This window comes from Salminus brasiliensis, chromosome 2 (assembly GCF_030463535.1).
Source record: "Salminus brasiliensis chromosome 2, fSalBra1.hap2, whole genome shotgun sequence".
NCBI classification, from domain to species: Eukaryota; Metazoa; Chordata; class Actinopteri; order Characiformes; family Bryconidae; genus Salminus; species Salminus brasiliensis.
In genome coordinates this window covers 33,144,921-33,164,909 of record NC_132879.1, presented here as the reverse complement: position 1 = coordinate 33,164,909, position 19,989 = coordinate 33,144,921, and the positions used below count along the sequence as shown (strand labels likewise).

Genomic DNA, 19,989 nt, shown 5'->3' with positions numbered 1-19,989 from the left:
AGCCTGCAGAGAGGGACAGCAAACCGGTCCAAGCCATCAATTATTAATTTAGTCAGTCTATGCAAGGATCAGGCCCACCACTCAAGGGTTTTCAGAGAGAACGAGAGAGAGAGAGAGAGAGAGAGATAGATAGAGAGAGAGAGAGAGGGAGAGAGCAATTGCATGTGTGTCCTTGTGTATATGTCAGTGTGTGTGTGTGTGTGGGTGTACAGTGTAGTGTAGTACAGTGATGTCTTAGTCACACTCTCCGGGGGGATCAGTGTGTGTCAAGACACATAGAGTGATGCAATAGAAAACATATTTGAGTTAGTCATTACTGGTGTCTTACTCGAGCCGCTCACTCACTCAGTCACTAGAGATGATAATAGGGATCTCTTAGCATGTCTCTCACCACTTCATTAGAAAACCTGTTTCAGCACTGCTTTGCCATTTAAACCATCGTAAAAGCTTATCTGCTCAGTCCCCACTAGGCTAGAAAAGACAGCAAAGAAAGACAGGATCCACTCGCTAACTCCAGCTCTGTTGAGGGCACGCATGTCACTTGTAAGTGAATCAGTGTTTTGAAGTTCACAGGTAACTGAAATGAGTACTGCATCTTTAAGAGTGGGAGTTGAAATCGAAAAAGGTGGGAGTAGATTTGTTAGCATGGTGATTAATGCTAGTCAATCTTTGACATCCGAAAAAGAGAAATCCCGAAGAGAGTGGGCACTGTACTGACCCCGGGGCTTATCCTCACATTTCACAGGAGAGATGTGGGAAAGGGAAGCATGAGAGAGGGGATGGCTAGGCCAGGCAGTGCACAGCTACAGTACATTTAGTCGTGTGATGCATAGCCTATAGGCTCTTAGCAACTGCCATAACTCTAAGCAGGCCTCCTGCATATCCTGATATGAGAACATGCACACACAGAACCTAAACTCATTATGACAGTGTGTTTAATGGGTGGACCGCTGTTCTAACCAAGGGTGATTTACTACATCCCACTTGTAAGAGTATCTACAAGAGTATCGCCAATAAATTCTATCAGGCTTAATATAGACACTCAACACCCAGCAATGTTAGCTTCAACTGAAAGTATGAACCTAAAAGCAAATAGTCATATTGTCATGGATAATAAGCGATATCAACAAAAAGATATATTCTAACCTCTGCAGTTAAGATCAGATAGCTAGGTTGCACTTACTGCAAGATCTATCCCTACCCAGAGGTGTCAAATTAATTTCAGCTAATGTGCCATGCTACACAGTCCAAAGTCAAGTGGGTTAGACCAATTTTCTTTGAAAAGCCCAGCAGTCCATGTTCACTTCTTTAGTAGAGAGAGCTCTCAGCTTGCTAATGAAGATTTATATATCATATATATTTGTCAACAGTAGGTGACTGTCTAAAAAAACGACAATTTCTCTAAAAGGCTGTTTACAACTTGCATTTACATGTTTTTTCGGTGATCAGATCATGTTCAGATTTCACCTGAAAAAACATAATAAAATGTCAGGAGTAAACACGCCACACAGCGATCAGATTAGGATGGAATCACCTGACTTACATTTTTTTTTGGGTTATGCATCTCATCACACAACTCTCTGCAACACAACCGTAAACAGAATACGTGTTCAGATACAGTTAGGCAAGTGGAAATGCGACCATCGAAGTAATTATTATTGTTATTGATACTGATTTCTATGTGTGTGCTAATTTGAGTGCTTATTTACCAGTGTAGATGATCGATCTCATTCTTTCTTCTTAGACTGATGGAGATATTACGGGAAATTCCACCGTTCATGATCTCCCAGAATCGCTGCCATTCTGGCTGTGTAATGTACTGTGGTTAGGGAGATTGGAGTTTTTGTTGTTTAATAAGCAGCCTGAAAATATCTCTGACAATATGTCTAAAATGGTGCTATGAAAAGCCATTGGAGAAATGCCTTTATTGCCTCTGCTGTTCCAGCAGCCATGAAAACATAGATTTTAAATTCATTTGGTGAGCCAGATAAGAAACTTTTTTTGGGCCGATTCCGGCTCACCGACCATATGTTTGACACTCTCGATCAGTCAGTTTGGCTGATCTACTCTTCTAACCACCATTTCTGGGTTCTGCTCAGTTATTATCACTTCTATTTCACTGGCCAGCTTAAAATGTCAACTTGTCATGCTGTGTTCATGACAAGTGGGTTGGAAGTTTTCCCAACTCAGAGCTTCCTGCTTCCCATCTCAAAGCATTGTGACTGCCACCATTTGAGTTTGGGAAAATAAATTCCTTCACAGCTAGATCTGGTTCAGCTTCTGTAAAAACATAATATAAAATAAATATACATATAAAAAATGAGTGCAAATACACAATCAAAAAATAAAATATAAAAAGCTCTCAAAAATCTTTCACAATGGAATTAGAATTGTTGGTTTTGGGTTTCAGTTATTTTATAGGTGGATTCTGATGCAACATTAATAACTATGAACATGAATCGAATAACAGAAGGTCTGTTTAGAGTATTAGAAATCTTGTTGAGAATGAATTAGACTTCCAATGAACCTGTAATTAGAAATATTATAAGGAAAAAGAACATACAGAAACATACAGAAGTGGGAATTAAAAGTTGAAGGACTGTCCAAATGAATTCTTCCCAATTTAACTTCCCAGTTTCAGCTTGGTCACGAACGCAGAATTAGTTCACACAGTAAATGTTTGCCAGTTACGTGCATGACAATGAAGTGACTTTATAGCACAGATGGAAATGTATCATATTAAGTCTACAAGTACTACTTGAAGAAATTAGACCATTGTCCTGTGAGTTTCCCCTGGTAATAGTACTGATGGTATTACATAGTTGGTTTTCATTGTAGAAAAAGAAACCATAACTGTGAGTCTGAGTATTTAAGGTAGTTAGTGTGAGGTTGTTATATCACTATTTGCATTTTAGAATTGCATTATAAGTGCATTAAACAAAGATAATAGGGTGCTCCTAAGCACTGACCCTATAATCGGACGATCGCCAGCTAGATCCCCGAGGACACCACAGACCTGTGGATAAAAATCCCACAGAGCACAGTTGGTCTTGCTCTGTCTGGGGTGTGTAATATGGCCCTCCTTCTCCCCTCATCACTCTTTGAGATGCTAATCAGTGTGGGTATCTGTTAGCTTCACATTACTCAGCGGAAGCACATGCTAGCTTTCGCCATTCCAGCACTGGTGGCATCATGCAATGGGGGATTTCCAGCTGGGATGGATTTGGAAATTACAATTATTTAAAAAGAGATGATAATATTCTTGAATGAGGCTGCATTGTCATAAAAGACAGGAAATACAGTATAATTGCTCTTCACCCTGTCTGCTTTGTTGATCACATGACTTTTTTTTACAGCATACTTTCAAAAGAGTAACTGGTTTAATTTTCAGAATAATAATAGCATATGTAAATAGAGAATACTGTACTTGTGTAAATGGTCAATTCATGAAGATATGCATTCATTATTGAATTTAGAGGAGCATATTTATTATGGTGAGCTAACTGGTTTATCGAAATGCTCAGAGAATGTTAAGCATGCAGTCATCTTTCAGAAACCTTTTGCCAAATCCAGCTTAGTCTCACTCAGCCAGACTTTGTCCTTCTTTTTCTAAGCTTTCCGGTTCCTGGGATTTTTGACCACTATCTCAATCTGTTCTGTATGACACATGCGGTCCAAACACATTCATGGAGCTCTTAACAAGCATAGTGGCACACAGTAATGTAAATGACATGTTGAAAGCTGACTTTTTAAAGCTATAACTTCTATAAGTTGTATTGCGGGGTTGCTGAGAGGTTGGTGGAAAGGGCACAGTTCTCAAGGAACTGAAAGAGTCAGAGGTCATACATAAATATATACAGACTTTCCAAAGGTGGTTTTCCATGTGTGTTAAGTGTATCAAGTTTAATTTATGTGCTAATTGGAGAAATTGATTCAGTTTGAAGACACAAAGGGGCTAGTCAGACAGCCAGGGGACATTCATTCTGGATAATCCTCTTAGTACTTGTGTTCTGAGGAGTTGCATGCTATACTGAGCTGTACTTGCAGCCTGAAATTGTAGAAGTATTTGACCGTTACATTTAGGGTAGTTGGAGGAGTGGTGATTTTTGCTTTTGTAGGCAACCATCAGGCTTTTAAAATGTAATGCAGATAGTTACAAAAAGTCAAACCTGCTGTATTTTTGATTGGTTGCAAGAACCTAATGGTGAGCTAAAGGAAGACCAGCAAGAAGTGAGTTGCAATAGTCTTGAAAAGACATACAGCTGAACAGCATGAGTGGAGAGAAATATCTGAATCTTTCTATTGCAGTCTTTAACATATGTTAGGAATGAGAACTGATTACTCAACAACGAGGTTTAATGCATTTTTTAGACGGAGTGATCAGGGAGTTTTTGAAGCAGATGACAAGATCCTCAAGATCGACGTAAAGCAATTCCAGGGATGCATAGCAGTTTTGAAAGAGATTTAGCTTCAGCAGGTCTGTCATCCATGATGAGATTTTTATGTTTATGCCAGACAAACCAGAATTGAAGCAGAAACCTGAAACTGTGATGGTGGTTAATAGTTTCATTATTATCATTATATCTGCTAGAAGCCATGGCTCTCATTATCAAGAGAGTATGAGCAGAGAGAAAAGAGAAGAGGCCCAAGCACTGAGCTTTGTGGAACACCAATGAAGAGTATGCGCAGATGAGTTTGTATAAAACATGGAAACTGATCATGTCATTCATATTTGTAAATACTGTAGTGAGGTTAAACATTTTAAATGTTCAAAACAATGTTATTGTGAAAAATTAAACCTGTTCGTTAAAACAGTCATTGAGGAAAACTATATAAATACAAAGGTATGGATGGAAGAGATTGTTGGGGATGTGCTAAAAATTGCTAGGGGGGGACTTTTGTTTGGGCTTTTTTGCTGTCTCAGGGCAGAGGGGATATGCCGATGTCTATCTGTGCACTGTGATAATAACCGGTCGTTTCTGGTTGGGGTAAAATAAGCTGCCCCAGGGGTAGACCGAGAATCTTATTGAGCAAGAGTTCACTGGCCAGTTTTTCTGTACTATTTGCAACTTTTTATATTACTTTACTTTTGGACAACTCAAATGATATCTACAGATATGGGGATTTTTTCACAGCTGGGAACGAGAAAATTTTGTTTGTAAGACATGTCTGACACATCTTATAAGCAGAGCCATCTGGAGCAGCAGTGCATTCTGTAGTGGTGAAACAAAGAGAAATGTTTACTTTGAATTACTTTGACATGCACACAGGGTTGATTTGTTCTGTATAGAAACTGTGCTCCTTTAGAACTGTTCAATTTTTTTCGGACATGGTTAATTTGACTGTGAAAAGTGTTGCGTGTCCCTCATCAAATTGTTGATGTTCTAACTATCCTCAGGGTAGTCATACTATCTCTATGGAGCTGCTTATGTGACATGTCTAGCATTTGTTGAGTGGAATATTATGCTAAATGTAGGAGTGATGTGTAAACAAAGGTATACAGCATATTTGAATACCAGCTAATTGTCTGCCTAAATACACAGTCAAAAGAATCGCTATAAAATAATGGCCATTTTTCATCTGTATTATCCTGTTACTGTAAAATGATTTCTTGTTGTAAATTAACATCCTGTTATACTATATAAAAAGGGAGTGATTAGCTCCACCTTACACATGCTGTGTAGCCCTGGAGGGGCATGGTTAAGAATGTCTGCAGCAGGAAAGGAGAATCTATCTACTGTAAATCCAGTGTTATGGTGGTTATTGTAAGTTGTAAGTTGCTGTAATGTCTACTACATGTTTGTATTTCTGTGGGTGATATGTGGTGTGTGTAATGACCTCAGGCTACATAGGGCTTAACTCTAGAAGTCAGGTTGCTGTAGTTATAGATGCCTTACAACATGTCTAACACTGCACACCAGCATTGAGGAAAACATTATTTAACAGCATAATACTGTAAAAGTAACAAATTACAGTTATATCCTGAATGTATTTATATTACAATAACTATATTTAACCATATAACAGTAGGATCATTAATCAAAAGTCAGTTCCTGGCAACCCTGCTGACAGTACTTTACTGTGTTTGCCACCATGAAACACAATTACCAATATAATTAGATAATCTAATGCAATTTAGGTATCTATGTTATGGTTATAAGAAGAAGCTTAAGGCTGCACTATCGTCATACTTATGGACATATTGTGTAGTTTATATCTGAAATATTACAATATAATTATGACTAACCAGAGACAGCATGTTAAAGAATGTAAATGACTGGTGTGAATACATACACAAGTGCCCTTGAGCAAGGCACTTAACCCTATCTAGAGCACGGCCGACCCTGTGCCCTGACCCTGGCTTTCTAAAGCTGAAAGAAAAGAATTTTATTGTAATGTACAAATGTATAATGCCAATAAAGTGCTTAACTATAACTAACAAAAATTTTAAGAACCTTACTCAAAATAAACATGAACAGCATTGCTTAGTTGGAAAGTACTGATGCCTTATGTCAAATCAATGTCTCAATGCAAGAGTTCTCAGAGACCCTCAGCAGGATTGCTGATGCTAATAAATCCAGGAAGGCTTACGAAAGACTTCCAAAGGATTTTCAAGTTCACTATACAACCGATTTAGCTTCAAAGAGGGCAGTATCAGTATGCAGCATCATTTCAGTATCCTTTCTCACAGGTACGTTGGATTATTATACCCGGTATTTGCTTCAGAAACACCACACCTACACTGCTGATGAAACTTGATGGATTCTTTACTGTCTGCAAGTTGACAGGTCCTGTGATCTCATTGTGTGCTAGTTTTTTTATAGGCCTTATTGTGTGACATCATGTCTTCCAGTTGACCCGTCCCGGCCATTTTTTATGATAGTTTAAGTTTGCTGCGATATTTGAGACGCTAAGAAGAGATCAGTCAGAGATCCTGAGGCTGGGAAATATAAAGTCCTTTCCCATATTCCCTTTCTGCTCCTGCCCTGTTTCCATGGCAACAAGAAAGGGAGATGAAGGACAGTCTGTTTGCTCTGAAGTCTCCGAATACACTAATAAAAATGCTCCAGGAAGTGCACACACACATGCACACATACAAACACAAAGTTGAGGATCTAGCTGAGACCAAAAAGAGCAGATCTTTGAAAAAAAAAAACACAAACCCTTCCAGTCACACTTATGTTCATCCATGAGTGGAGAGTGTGGTTTCTGTAGTGATGGCTGCTGGACATGTAGCTACTGTACCTGTTTTTCTATAACCTCTCACACAGTTTTCTCTGTGTCTGATAGTAGTGGAGATAGTAATGGTTTTGTTGATGCTTGTTCTGACTGTTCTCTTCGGTTGCCTGAAAACAGAGAATGCTGATATCCCCCCAGTGCCTATGATGCTCTGAGTTTAAATTATGGACTCTACAGAACAAAGGAAGAACTCTGACATGGTGCTTTGTTTTCAATATAGTAAATAATAATTAGTCTTAGGGCATGGACAAGAAGTTAGGTCTTTACTAAGGGGGTCTGGGGGCATGCTCATTGTTATTTTGTACAGTAGCATATTGTCACTATTCAATGAAAAACATGTCTCTAAAATGCTGACATCACAAGAGAAGGCAAAGATGTAAGTCAGTGTAAAATAATAGCTTATTCCAAGTCATTCACAGCATTTCTATTGGTCTAGTACAGCTACAGGGTTCAGACCTTGGAGAAAACTGAAAACAGACACAAATGGAGATACATGGTTTTGATGTGTACTTCGTAGGAATTATATGTTTTTTGTATCAACTTGCAGCAGATACATTATCGACCAAAGGTTCTGCAGTATTTTTATTTTTATTATTTTATGTTTTATGTTTGAAACTTAAATAAATTGCATTATCCATCTACAGCTAGGAAAACTATGTCAATATACTTAAAAGAAATATGAAGTAAACAGGGCTGTCTCTTTTATGTGTTCATCTTCTCTGTATTTGTAGCATTTACCAAGACAGTTGATTTGTCACATTGATCTAATGCTAGCTTGCATACAAGCTGATAAGAACAAGGTAACATCTTGACAGCTATATGAGCTATAATTTGCCACTCATTCGTATGTAGATAGGTATCTCAAAAGTAATTTTAAGCCCAAAATTGTTCACAACAGACATAACTTTCTTGCTTTTGCACTGTTCCGATCCACTCCCAAATTATAAAAAATACCTGCAGGAAAAAAGATAATATTAAAAAAATAATAATAATTGTCAAAATTAGGATTCCAATAAACCAGGACTAGAAACATTATAAAAACAACAACAAAAATGAAAAACAGAAATCAACACAATCTTTTACAGAACATTGTGGAATAATCTTATTCGCCTTTTCTGAGATTTTCTGCTCTACCTTAAATAGCCCAAGAATTACATTCTAGCATCTCCACACTAGCTGAAGTAGCTGCTGCATTATTTAAAGTGGAACAGAAAATTAGAATAAGAAGCCAAGTCCAGCCTTGTGGAAGTAGAAACATGAAAACGTTCAACTGTTCTGAAAAGAATACATGAAATATCTTTCACTCCAGCTTCAGGAGTCAAGAGTCCATACATTCCATAAAACCAGAGTTGAACATCATAAAGCCCTGCTAGATGAGAGCAGAAAGAGCAACACCTCCCTTACTCTACACCAGAGCGATTGCACTGCCAAATAAACATACATATAAAACAGTGTTGTTATGATACTGAAATGTTTGAAATTTTGATGTGATATTTAATAAGACTATCAATGTAAAAAAATGTGATATTTGATACCAAAGGCAGATCAAATTGAGGATTTTTCTTAAGATAAACAAATCCAAATAAACATACAAATATGTGTATTGTCATACAACTAATTTGTACTTCAAATTCATAATTTAATCCAGTTAACATTCACTGCCTACTTGTGCTTTATTACAGCAGTACACTATCAGTCACTTAAATCACTATGATACAGTGATAATAATTATTTTACCGCACCTCTCCATGGAAACCTAATCTTTCTGGACAGTGATTAAAGCACTATAGTTAATTGATAGTTTAGCTAATTAAGCTTTTGGAGGTTATATAACAATGTTTACAATATTTATTGAATTGTAAAGACATACTCTATAGGGTTTTATGTAACAGTTGAAATCCTATTGTTCTATTGTTTAATAAAGGAAAAACAGGGCACTTTTATGATCATATTACAGACTAGCACAAATGTAATATATTAAGAAATCTGTCTGCAATGTCCTTCAGAACAGGGTTAAGAAGGAACATGTCAAAGTTAATAAACACAGGTATTCTAGCGGCTCACATGTGTGGCGCAGTTTGTAAAGAAAAGATATTCTGAGAAAAAAAGGTTTAGAATTGGCCTCAGAACTGCATTACCAGACAATCTGCACCATCTATGTAACTTTTGTTGTCATTACAATGGAAGTGCGTTTTTGTGTACTGTGTAACCTTTTCAATGGTACACTCTACAAGACATACTCATTCAAGTGTGGAGGAGAAGGACCTTCATTAAAGATAACTCACTTTTGGAAAATACAGTTAGATGTAAGTGAAAAACACAGAAATAAACATATGTATTTACTTATTTATTTATTTATTAATTTTCACAGAGATCTCATATTATAGATTTATCTCAAACGATTCAAAAATCTAAAAAGTGGTTGAACCAACAAAAAAAAAATCAATGCTGTCTGTGCTGTCTAGTGTTGTGTGCAGTGTACTGTTACCAGTTCATTGTCACTACTAAATATAAAATGTCCCACATTTTCCCAGTTCTCTCCCCAACCCATCTACACCCCTGCAAAGATAGTATCAAAAGCAGCCTGTTGTCTTTTCACTGACAGCTACCTTGTCTCATGAGGATAACCGCTCCAATATTACTTTCATGCAGAATGATGAGATGATGAAACACTATAGCATGAGTGAAAATATACGGCCAAATATGCTAATGTCATCTTTAAGCCAGAACAGAAATCAGCATGTTGGGGTAATCTCTAATAGTGTAGAAATTGTTTTTTCTTCTTATTATTATTCCTTTTTTATCATTAATATGATAAAGTGGTTTCATTTGCTGCATGCAGACTGTCCCAGTCATAGTGTAGCACTAAAAATCTATACAGTCCTGGATAATTAATGTATTTAATCAGCATAAATGTCATATTCCTGTTTTCATACTATCGACTCATAAAATACAAGCATACAGGAAACACAGCTGCACACCATGTTGGAAATGATTATTTATTTGTTCAATCAAATAAAAAAGGATTAGTAAAGTTGACAAATATGAATAGTAGCAATGCTGTGGGCAATGAGTATTGTACCATTTCACAATGTTCAGTGTATAACACAACGTTTAACCATTTTAAATTAATAATGCATTAATTTGGGGGCTCTGAAGAACATTAAAGGGGTAGGATAATTTTCAATGATTGATTAACCCCTTAACACTCCAAGGCTTAATACACACTGAGGTGTATTACTCAGTAACTACAGGGACTTCTGTACAAACTGATGGGGCTATATTATTTGGTAATAGAAGTTAGAATAATCAAATAACACTTTGGCCAATGGCAGGCCATAAGCTGTTTGCATTTGATGTTATCTAAAATGTAATGTACATATTTAAATAATATCAATTTAATATGAATAAATAAATAAAATACATAAATAAATGCATATTTAAATAATGATAATGGTGATGCTACAATTAAAAGTTTTACTTTTATTGTAAAGACACACTCCAGGTGTCGAAATTTTATTTTTGTCGTATTGCTTGATTGGTTACTAAAGTTCAATCACAACAAAATAATAACATCTTCCAAGGTTTTTTCCTTCTACTGCAGCGATGCCATTTTAGGGACACAAGGTTTTTGTAGGACATCAATAATTTGAGCAATTGAGTCTCAATTCCCAACTATCCTCAATCATGCAGAGAAGAAATGTGGCTATCAGGGGGTTTGTCAGAACGTTAAAGCTAACTGTTGATGTATTTTAAAAGTTCTATGAATTCAGAAAAGCACCATGATCATTTTCTTTATTCATCTCTGCTGGTTAAGAGAAGAGTTTGAATACAGTTTAAGATTCAACCATAAGAATGTATTTCTGTGTATTAGATTTATGGAAATGGACAACATTCCAGAGGATTGGTGGCTGCACCAGGAGGACGCACATTAAGTTTGAAGTGTGTGTGGGTTTCCCTGCCTCGGGGCCTAATTTAGAGCCTCCTCCAGTTTTCCCACTTCATTCTGGGGTCCAGAGAATGAATGATAGATGAGGTTAGTTATTTTTGTCCAGGCTATTTTAAATAGAGAATTGAAGGGCAAACGAAAAAAAGCCACAGTTATATGCAACATATACCCCATTGGGCAGAAAACCATACTCCACTGTTAATAATTGCTCTGAAAATGGCATTGAATACATTGAATGCAGTGGAATATTGTTTCAGTTCGAAAGAATCGATTGAACAAATATATAGTATGTAATACTATATGTAATATTATCGACCTATTTCTCTCTATAATGTTGATAGTATTCAATCTGGCAAAGATAACTGTCAGTCCAATGCCAAAAATCTGTGAAATTAATCTATATAAATATTATGTACTAAGAATTCGTTCTTCAGAGTGTTCCTGTTCTGCGCAGTCTGCACAAGGAATTACACCGCTGCAGTATAATTATACCATAATGTCTAATTATGTGTAATATACATAAGCAATATTATTACAGCTTTTAAAACTGTATTGATACTCTTGTCCACTTAATGTCTACATTAGTTAAGTGATTAAACAGTGCACAACACACTATTTCAGAAATATTGCACTAATCTAGAAAATAAATTGCATGCTTATACATTAGACATACTATAAATTGAGTGAATTGGCTTGAGTTTTCCATCCCAATCGCATCTTAGTAAATAAATGATTCTTAAATGGCCAGGCAAGCATCACACTGAACACTTTCTCCAACAGTTAAGATGATGCTACAGTGCTTATGGGTGGCATGGCCTCAAGGGTGGGCACAAAGAATTAGTTGTACTATTTTGCAATAAATATCCTTCCAGCTGTATCCAACATAATAACATAATAATAAGCAACCAAACAAATTGTTGATTACATAACAACATTACTCCTTGAATTATAGTTATCAGTAGAAGACACTTCATTTTCCTTTGCTCTCAGAACAGCTTATTATGGTCAATGTTGACAATATTGTGCTCTCGAGATTTTCACAGATTTGTAGGAGCACTTTCAAGCTGTGAATTTCCTGTTCTACCACATCCAAAAGGTGCTCTATTGGATTCAGATCTGGTGACTGGGAAGGTCACTAAAGATCACTAAAGTCATCATCATGTTCAGGAAACCAGTTTAAGATGCCTTTGCTAATCTACACCTAAAACTAAACGTTCTGTAACTTACACCTAAACCAAACCCTAACTTACACCATAATCTACTCCTAAACCTAACCTTACCGTAAACTCTAAACCTCACCTAAACGTAATCTTAACCTAACCTGAACCTACACATTATTCTACACCTAAACCTGACACTAACCCTTATTCTGAACCTAATCTTTACCATAGTAAAATTAGAATTCCTTACAGATTGTCCTCTAATGTCTTTCCATTCATTTCTTTTTTATAAGCTCCATAAATCTGAAAAAACAGCAGGATTCTCTCCACCATTGGCCCCGTCCCAAATGGCACACTTGCAGTCCTGTGGTCCTCATGTGTGTGTGCCCGCAAGGTCCAAGAGGCTCTATGGTGTTACTTTTCTCAGCCTGCCAATCTAAAGGGTGCCCACAAGCACCCACTATACGCCCTTATTAAGGCGTTCAACGAAGACCACTACAAAGTCAACTCCGCTAAGTGAACTACCGGTAATTTCCCTTTTAAAGCTGCCGTGAGTAGTCTGAGTTCTTTTTGAGCTATGTGATCATCACGGCAGATAAGAAAATATTCAAGTGTGAGTTAAAAGCATTTCTTTACGCAATTATTCAGCTCAAAAGCTCCACCAGTGGACAGATGACAAAATGTCACAATGGGTCATGGTTTTGAAATATGACCTATATGGACATTTCTATGTGAGATTCTGTTGATTCATGCTGTTGGCTCCAAATTCTGACCCTATCGTTGTGCTGTGTTGTGCACTCTTAGATGTTTTTCTGCTCACCACAAGATAAACACCTCAAAGTGGTTACCTGAGGTTGTCTGAGTTACTGTAGCTTGAACCAGTCTGGCCATTCTCTGAAGGACCAGTTTCCATCTGCAGAACTACCACTCACAGGATGTTTAATTTTAATTACTCAGTTCTGAGTAAACTCTAGAGTCTGTTGTGCTGAAATCCCAGGAGATCAGCAGTTATTGAAATAGTCAAACTAGCAACAACACTCAATATGTCCTGAGATCACATTTCTGATGGTTGATGTAAACATTACATGAAGCTGCTGGCTTGTATGTACACAATTGATTGCGTAGGTAATTGCATGAGAAGGTTTACCATATTTATAAATGTGTGGTATGCCTAATAAACTGGCTAGAAAAAATAGTTTTGAGAATTTTAGCCTCGATTATGATGAAGCTTGAGCACAGAAGCTTTAATAGAGAAAATGCTTTAACAACTTTATAACAGATAAATGGATGTGCCTGTCATTGAGCTGTGTGTGTGTGTGTGTGTGAGAGAGAGAGAGAGAGAGAGAGAGAGAGAGAGAAAGATGAGGGAAGGGTAAGAGAATGAGAGTTAGTTATGATATTTAATCCATATTTCAGCATTAATAAAGTGTAATCTACTCTCTGAGCTCAACAGTAGCGATGCTTTGTTTAAATAAAACCGCTAATATGTCACTGGGCTCTGTAAAGAGAGTGACCTATGGAAGGTAGTTGGGGACAAACTTGGTAAGATCATTAATTTACCGCGTTAACATAACGGCGTTATATAATCTTTCAGATTTGGATGAGATATATTTTACTCATGTGACACTTTTGAACACACTTTGAAGTAAATCCATTGCATCACTCTTTACAGTGCATAAGTAAAAGCCAGGAAGAGAGTGATTAATATGCAGAAGGAGAGATTGGTATCACTAGAGCAGTACACGCAAGCGGAAGAGTCCCCAGGTGACATGGACGACTTTGCCCTAGCTGCACACAAACACTGCCAGCAGCTGTGTGTGTGTATGCGTGTGTAAGTGTGTGTGATCTCTGATCCTGCCAGAGATGGACTCTTACAGAAGAATGGTTTTGCATATAAAGAACCTAATTACTCAGAAGATGGTGAAATTATTCATTCCACGCTGTGTGAAGTTGATGAGGCTCTTGTAAGTCAATTTGAAACGTGTATCTCCTCTATTCACCGCTGCTCTGTAATCCTTTCAAATAGGATATTCCTTTGTGCTCACATGAGATGTGTTAAAGTGTCCTAAGAAAAGAAACATTCTATTATAAGACGCTGAGAGGGGAAAAAAGCCAACACATCTGTCCTGACCTTTCATGCTTTCTATTACCGAAGACATTTTATTATATTTGAGATGTTCTCTGTGGGGTTGTGCTGGGTGCGTGTTCACCGAACCAAGCAATGCATTTATGCAATGTATATAACATTTCCTCATAAATCAACCATTTCTGAAAGTAAGTAAACCGACAGACACAACTAACACTCATTTGAATCAAGTAAATTCAGTGTCTACTTGTGAATATTTTATTACAAACTTCTATTACCAAGGAATAGCCCCACCAGTTTGTACAGACGTCCCTGTAGTTACTGAGTAACACACCTTAGTGTGCAATAATAAATGAATTAAAATAAAAAAAAATGACATGAATGAAAACTACACACATTCTAGGGATTATTTAATTGTACAATTGACCAATTTTATTAAGCAATGTGATCTTATATTCTCAGTTAACATTGCTTGTTTCAAGATCTATATTTGAGCTGCCTGTACCAAGTAAAAAGTACTTTGTGTACTTTTTAGCTGCTTTGCAAGGACCAAAGACACTCATACTTACAGTAAAATAAGACATTATGTACAGACATCCTTGCTGGCCTACACAATAAGATATGCTGTTTTCCCCACAAAAAGTAGAAAAACAAACTTAAATAGTGCCTTTTGATTATGAAGGTTAACTTCAGGGCTGGGCTTAGATGTAGTATTACTTGGTTAATGTCCTAATGTGTATAGTAAACATATCGTAGCTGTCGGGCAAACATTTAGCATTTCCAATTTTGCTGTTTTTCACAAAAGTATGGGAACACACTTCTTATTCATTGAATTTAGGTGTTTAATTGCCACAGGTGTATAAAGTCTGCCTTTATTCCTCTAAAGAGCTGACTGGATTCCAGCGAAGTACTGTAATAGGATGCCACCATTGTAACAAGTCAGTTGGTATAGATACCCCACCGTCAACTGTGAGTGTGTCTGCTTGTGTGGAAGTGGATGCATTCAGGGAACACAGTAACTCAGCCATGAAGATATATACCACGTAAAGTTACATAGCATTGTCGCCAAGGGCTGAGGCACATAAAAAGCCAACACTTTGACTGCAGTCGTTACCATCAGCACAGAAACTGAGGTTCATGGCATGCATTTTCATGGCCAAGCAGCTGCAAGCCTTACATTACCAAGCACAATGCCAAGCATCAAATGGAGTGGTGTAAAGCACACCGCCACTGGACTCCGGAGCACAGTGTTTAGAACTGTGTTCTGTGGAGTGACGAATCACTTTCTCTATCTGGCAGTCTGATGGACGAGTCTTGGTTTGGTGGATGCCAGGAGAACATTTTTTGTTTTCGTTTTTCAAGGAATAGCCTAGGCACCTTAGTTCTAGTAAGGGGAGATTTTAATGCTTCAGCATTTTGGACAAGTGTATAGGAGTCCAAATACTTTTGTCCATATGGTGTCATTTGAAAATGTCAGTAGTCCTTTTTATAATAAATGTACCAATACAAATGCTGCAAAACGACTTGGGATAACATATTTATACTGACTTTCATTAAAAGGTTAAGAAGGATTTCCCCTTGTCTTGTAAAGTTGACACTGTGGACATGAGAGGTTTTTGTGTGACGTGTGTGTATGTGTGTTTGCATGTCTCAGTGCAAAAGTTCTGTAGCTCATGTTCCTTTATGACATAAACACAGAGTGTCTCTTCCTGCTTTTGAAATACAGCATGATGCTGCAACCCCACCCGATTATGAGTGTGTACGTACCTCTGAAACAGCCGGGTAATAATTTATGGAAAGAATTTGTGAAACTTGCTAAAAATATTTCTTTTTCCTCCTCACTAGGTTTCCCCGAGAGACCTGAGAGACAGAAAGAGAGAGAGAGAGAGAGAGAGAGAGAGATGCTGCTGAGCTATACCCCGCTCTCCCTTCTCTCACTTTCCTCCGTTCTCTTTTCCTCTCTCCTTGCCTCCCTCTATGTTATTGATGTTCTCTGTGTTTTGCTAGCTGCCAGCTAAAGGCAGCAGCAGCAGCAGCAGTGAGCGTGAGCACAGCCCAGCAGAGCCGAGCAGAGTAGAGCTAGTCTGGAAAATGGGGTAAATGCATATTGCTGTTGAGTGACACTTGCACTCCTCTGAACCTCTCTTCAAACTGCATCTATAAGCACCTCATGTTAACTCACCCTGGGACGTAGTGGGGTTCTGTTTGACACTGCATTAGTGAGAGTGATTGTGTATATGGAGCACAGACGCACAAGCTGTTCTGCATGTGTGGGCTCATTTACACATCATGTTTAAGAGGGAATTTCCACATCTGTGACTGAGCACCCGTCAGGTACCTCTCATGTGTTTAAGCCATGAATTTAAACATCAGAAGTTGTAGGAATCACTTTAAAGAGGATTTACATTGGCCCTCAACAAACCCACAGCTCATATTTATATATCTTGGGAGGTGATCTGGCAAATCCTGTCATTACTCCATTAAAGTGTGTCTTTCAAGTGTTCTGATCCTTTAAATACGTCTGATTTCTTATTTTGAATTTGTTAGTAAGTGATCCTGCTCTGCCAGATGGTACTGCAGGCCAAGATCAGCTACATTCCGTGTGTCTTGGCGGCAAGTGTTCATTTGCTAAGAAAAACATTCATCTTAAATGTTAATTAAATGATAAATATAAATAATAATGATAAAAGATAATGATGAAACAATTGTGGGCTTGTATGTCTGTCAGTGTGTTTATTTGAAGCATATCCAAACCTCTCATTTAAGATTAGATAAATGGTTTTAAATAATTGGCTTAGTTGCCATTTATACATTTGCACCATAATGTGTGCGAGTTGCCAGATTTTTCTGTGATATCTACTCGTAATTCAGTCTATCTGCTAAAACTATCATATACAGTCTCATGCAAAGGTTTGTGTGTTGTGAGTTGTATTATGAATTATAGTATAGTTTTGTAATATGTTAATTTAAGCAATGACAAATACGCATCAGAATGTGTAAAAGTATGCTTTAGATGTTTGTTCTTATGAATTTATGAACTCTGTTGTCACGTTCCACCCTGAATTAATGCTTGCACCCATTACTGGAGTGCTCGCTAGTTTCCAGCCTTCCAGCAGATGAAGGAAGCACATCATGCAAAAGTTCTAAACATTTGTATTCTTTGTGACAACGCATGCAGACAGACGTGCATCTCGTTGGAAATAATGCATTTATGAAGTGCAGCTGTTAACGTGTTCAGTGTGAATGCAGCTGCATTTAGATGGCAGAGCGTATCAGAGTCTGATCTGTGAGGAATCCACCTGTGACGAGTTTAGCAAAGCAGAGAAGGCGCAGAGGATTTCTTAACACCACATCACATCTCTGAATGGATAGACTGAAGACCAGCACTTACTGAGCTTCATTTTGGAGAAGAAACTCTTGCCACTCAGTCCATGTACACATTAACAACATTCAAGATTATGTTATGTAATAACTTTGATATTCAATTTTAGCATTTTTAATCACAAACATGAGGAAATCTGTCACACCGTTCAGCCCTGCGTTCACCCTCGTTCAGTTAAACTCTTGTTGCCTCATTAAAAATGATAAGTGTCCTTTTTCAGCTGGAGTTGAACATGTTTAAACTTGATGGAGTAGAGACGCAATAATGAATGTGAATGCAGAGGTGTGAGAATTATCTAGAACACATATGATATGACCAGGAGTGCCCAAACATTCGAACACGACTTACTGCAGACTAGTGATCTGTGTTGTAAGCTGACAAGATAAAACGCATCTCTGGTTTGTCAGATTGAAATCTAATTGCTATAGTGTGGATAATATGCAAATCAGCTCATATAAAAAAATGGTTGGCGCCTCAAAAGTCTGAATTTTGAAAAGATTGGTAAACTGGAGGTCACTGCCTACAAGGAATGAGCTAAGATTCCTCAGGAACGCTGCCAGAAGCTGGTGTCTGGCTATGTGTCACGTTTGCAGCGGGTCATAACAGTAAAAGGAGCTCTACTAGTACTCAAGACACTTGTCATGAAGGAGTTGAAAAGTTCTGAGACTGCAATTATCATTAAGAGTGGCATTTCGTGTTGAATTTGGAGAAACTATGTCTTATATTAGTTGGGTTGAGCTATTTCAATTATTTTTGTTTGATTGGTTTATTGCAAACGACTGAAAGTGTGGAAAATCTCCCCAACCCTAAACTCAAGCAACTCAATCAACAAGGTTTCATCCGGTAGTTTGTTAAAATTTTGAACATCTATAGATATTCTATATGGGGTCAAAGTGTACTATCCAAATGAAGGAGGCAGCTGTGGCTTGGAGGTTAAAGACCTGGTAGGACACCAGCTCAATCCCCTGAACCAACGGGCCTTGTGACTGGAAGGACATCGGCTCGATCCCCTGAACCAACGGGCCTTGTGACTGGAAGGACATCGGCTCGACTCCCTGAACCAACGGGCCTTGTGACTGGAAGGACATCGGCTCGATCCTCTGAATCAACGGGCCTTGTGACTGGAAGGACATCAGCTCGATCCCCTGAACCAACGGGCCTTGTGACTGGAAGGACATCGGCTCGATCCTCTGAATCAACGGGCCTTGTGACTGGAAGGACATCGGCTCGATCCCCTGAATCAACGGGCCTTGTGACTGGAAGGACATTGGCTCGATCCCCTGAGCAAACGGGCCTTGTCACTGGACCTTGAACCAACAGGACATTACCAAAGTGCACCACAGCAAGGGCTGCCTACTGCACCAGGCACGTGTGCTCACTGTCCCCCTAGTATGTGTGCGCTTAGTAGTGTCTGTATGTATGCGTTCAGTGCACGAATGGGTATAAGATAGAGGTCAAATTTCCATTTCTCTTGTTCGTCTTCCTAAAGTAAAAAAAATGAATCCTTGAAGTGACAACCAGGATAAACTTGCAAACAACCTGCAAAACTAGGGTATAAATAAATGAACTGATCTGTGATGCTGAGCAATGGATAAATTAATCATTTATAAAAAATACCACTTCATGCTAATTAATGTATCTTTTTATACTTAGCCCTTAGTCAAAATGAATATGCATTTGTAATAGTCACTTACTATTGTGTTCCTTCTAAGATTTCTTGGAGAATTTCTCTCACTACTGTGAGTACAGCCCTTGGGGTAGCTTCCCACTCCCTAGCATGCAGTAGCCAGTGGAGCTCCCAGGCTATTCCCTGGTCTGCAGGGTTCCACTGTCCTTGATTAGTGGATTTCTTTTAGAGAGGTGTGGAGAGACCTGGTCTCAGAAAAGCTACCTTGCTGCCTTGTAACGGCTCTCTGCATGGTACACTATATGGGCAAAAGTATTGGGACGCCTGCTCTTTCATTGTTTCTTCCAAAATGAAGGATATTTAAAAAGGATTCGTCCTGCTTTTGCTGGAGTAACTGCTGTCTCTGCTGTCCAGGAAAGGCTGCCTGCTACATTTTTGCTCAAGCATTGCTATGAGGAGTTAATTGCATTCAGCGACAAAAGCATTAGTCAGGTCAGGATGTTGAATAATCATCATCCCACCTCAACCCCAACTCATCCCAAATAT

General features: G+C 38.1%; 1 protein-coding gene and 1 pseudogene across 1 annotated transcript in view; both read left to right on the top strand.

Moving 5' to 3' along the window:
* LOC140549679 (claudin-10-like) overlaps positions 1–16,511 on the top strand; it is a 103,341-nt pseudogene extending 86,830 nt beyond the window's left edge.
* The window catches only part of lingo1a (leucine rich repeat and Ig domain containing 1a), a 137,253-nt gene that overhangs the window by 19,678 nt on the left and 97,586 nt on the right, over positions 1–19,989 (top strand). The gene's annotated exons all lie outside the window — the stretch shown is intronic.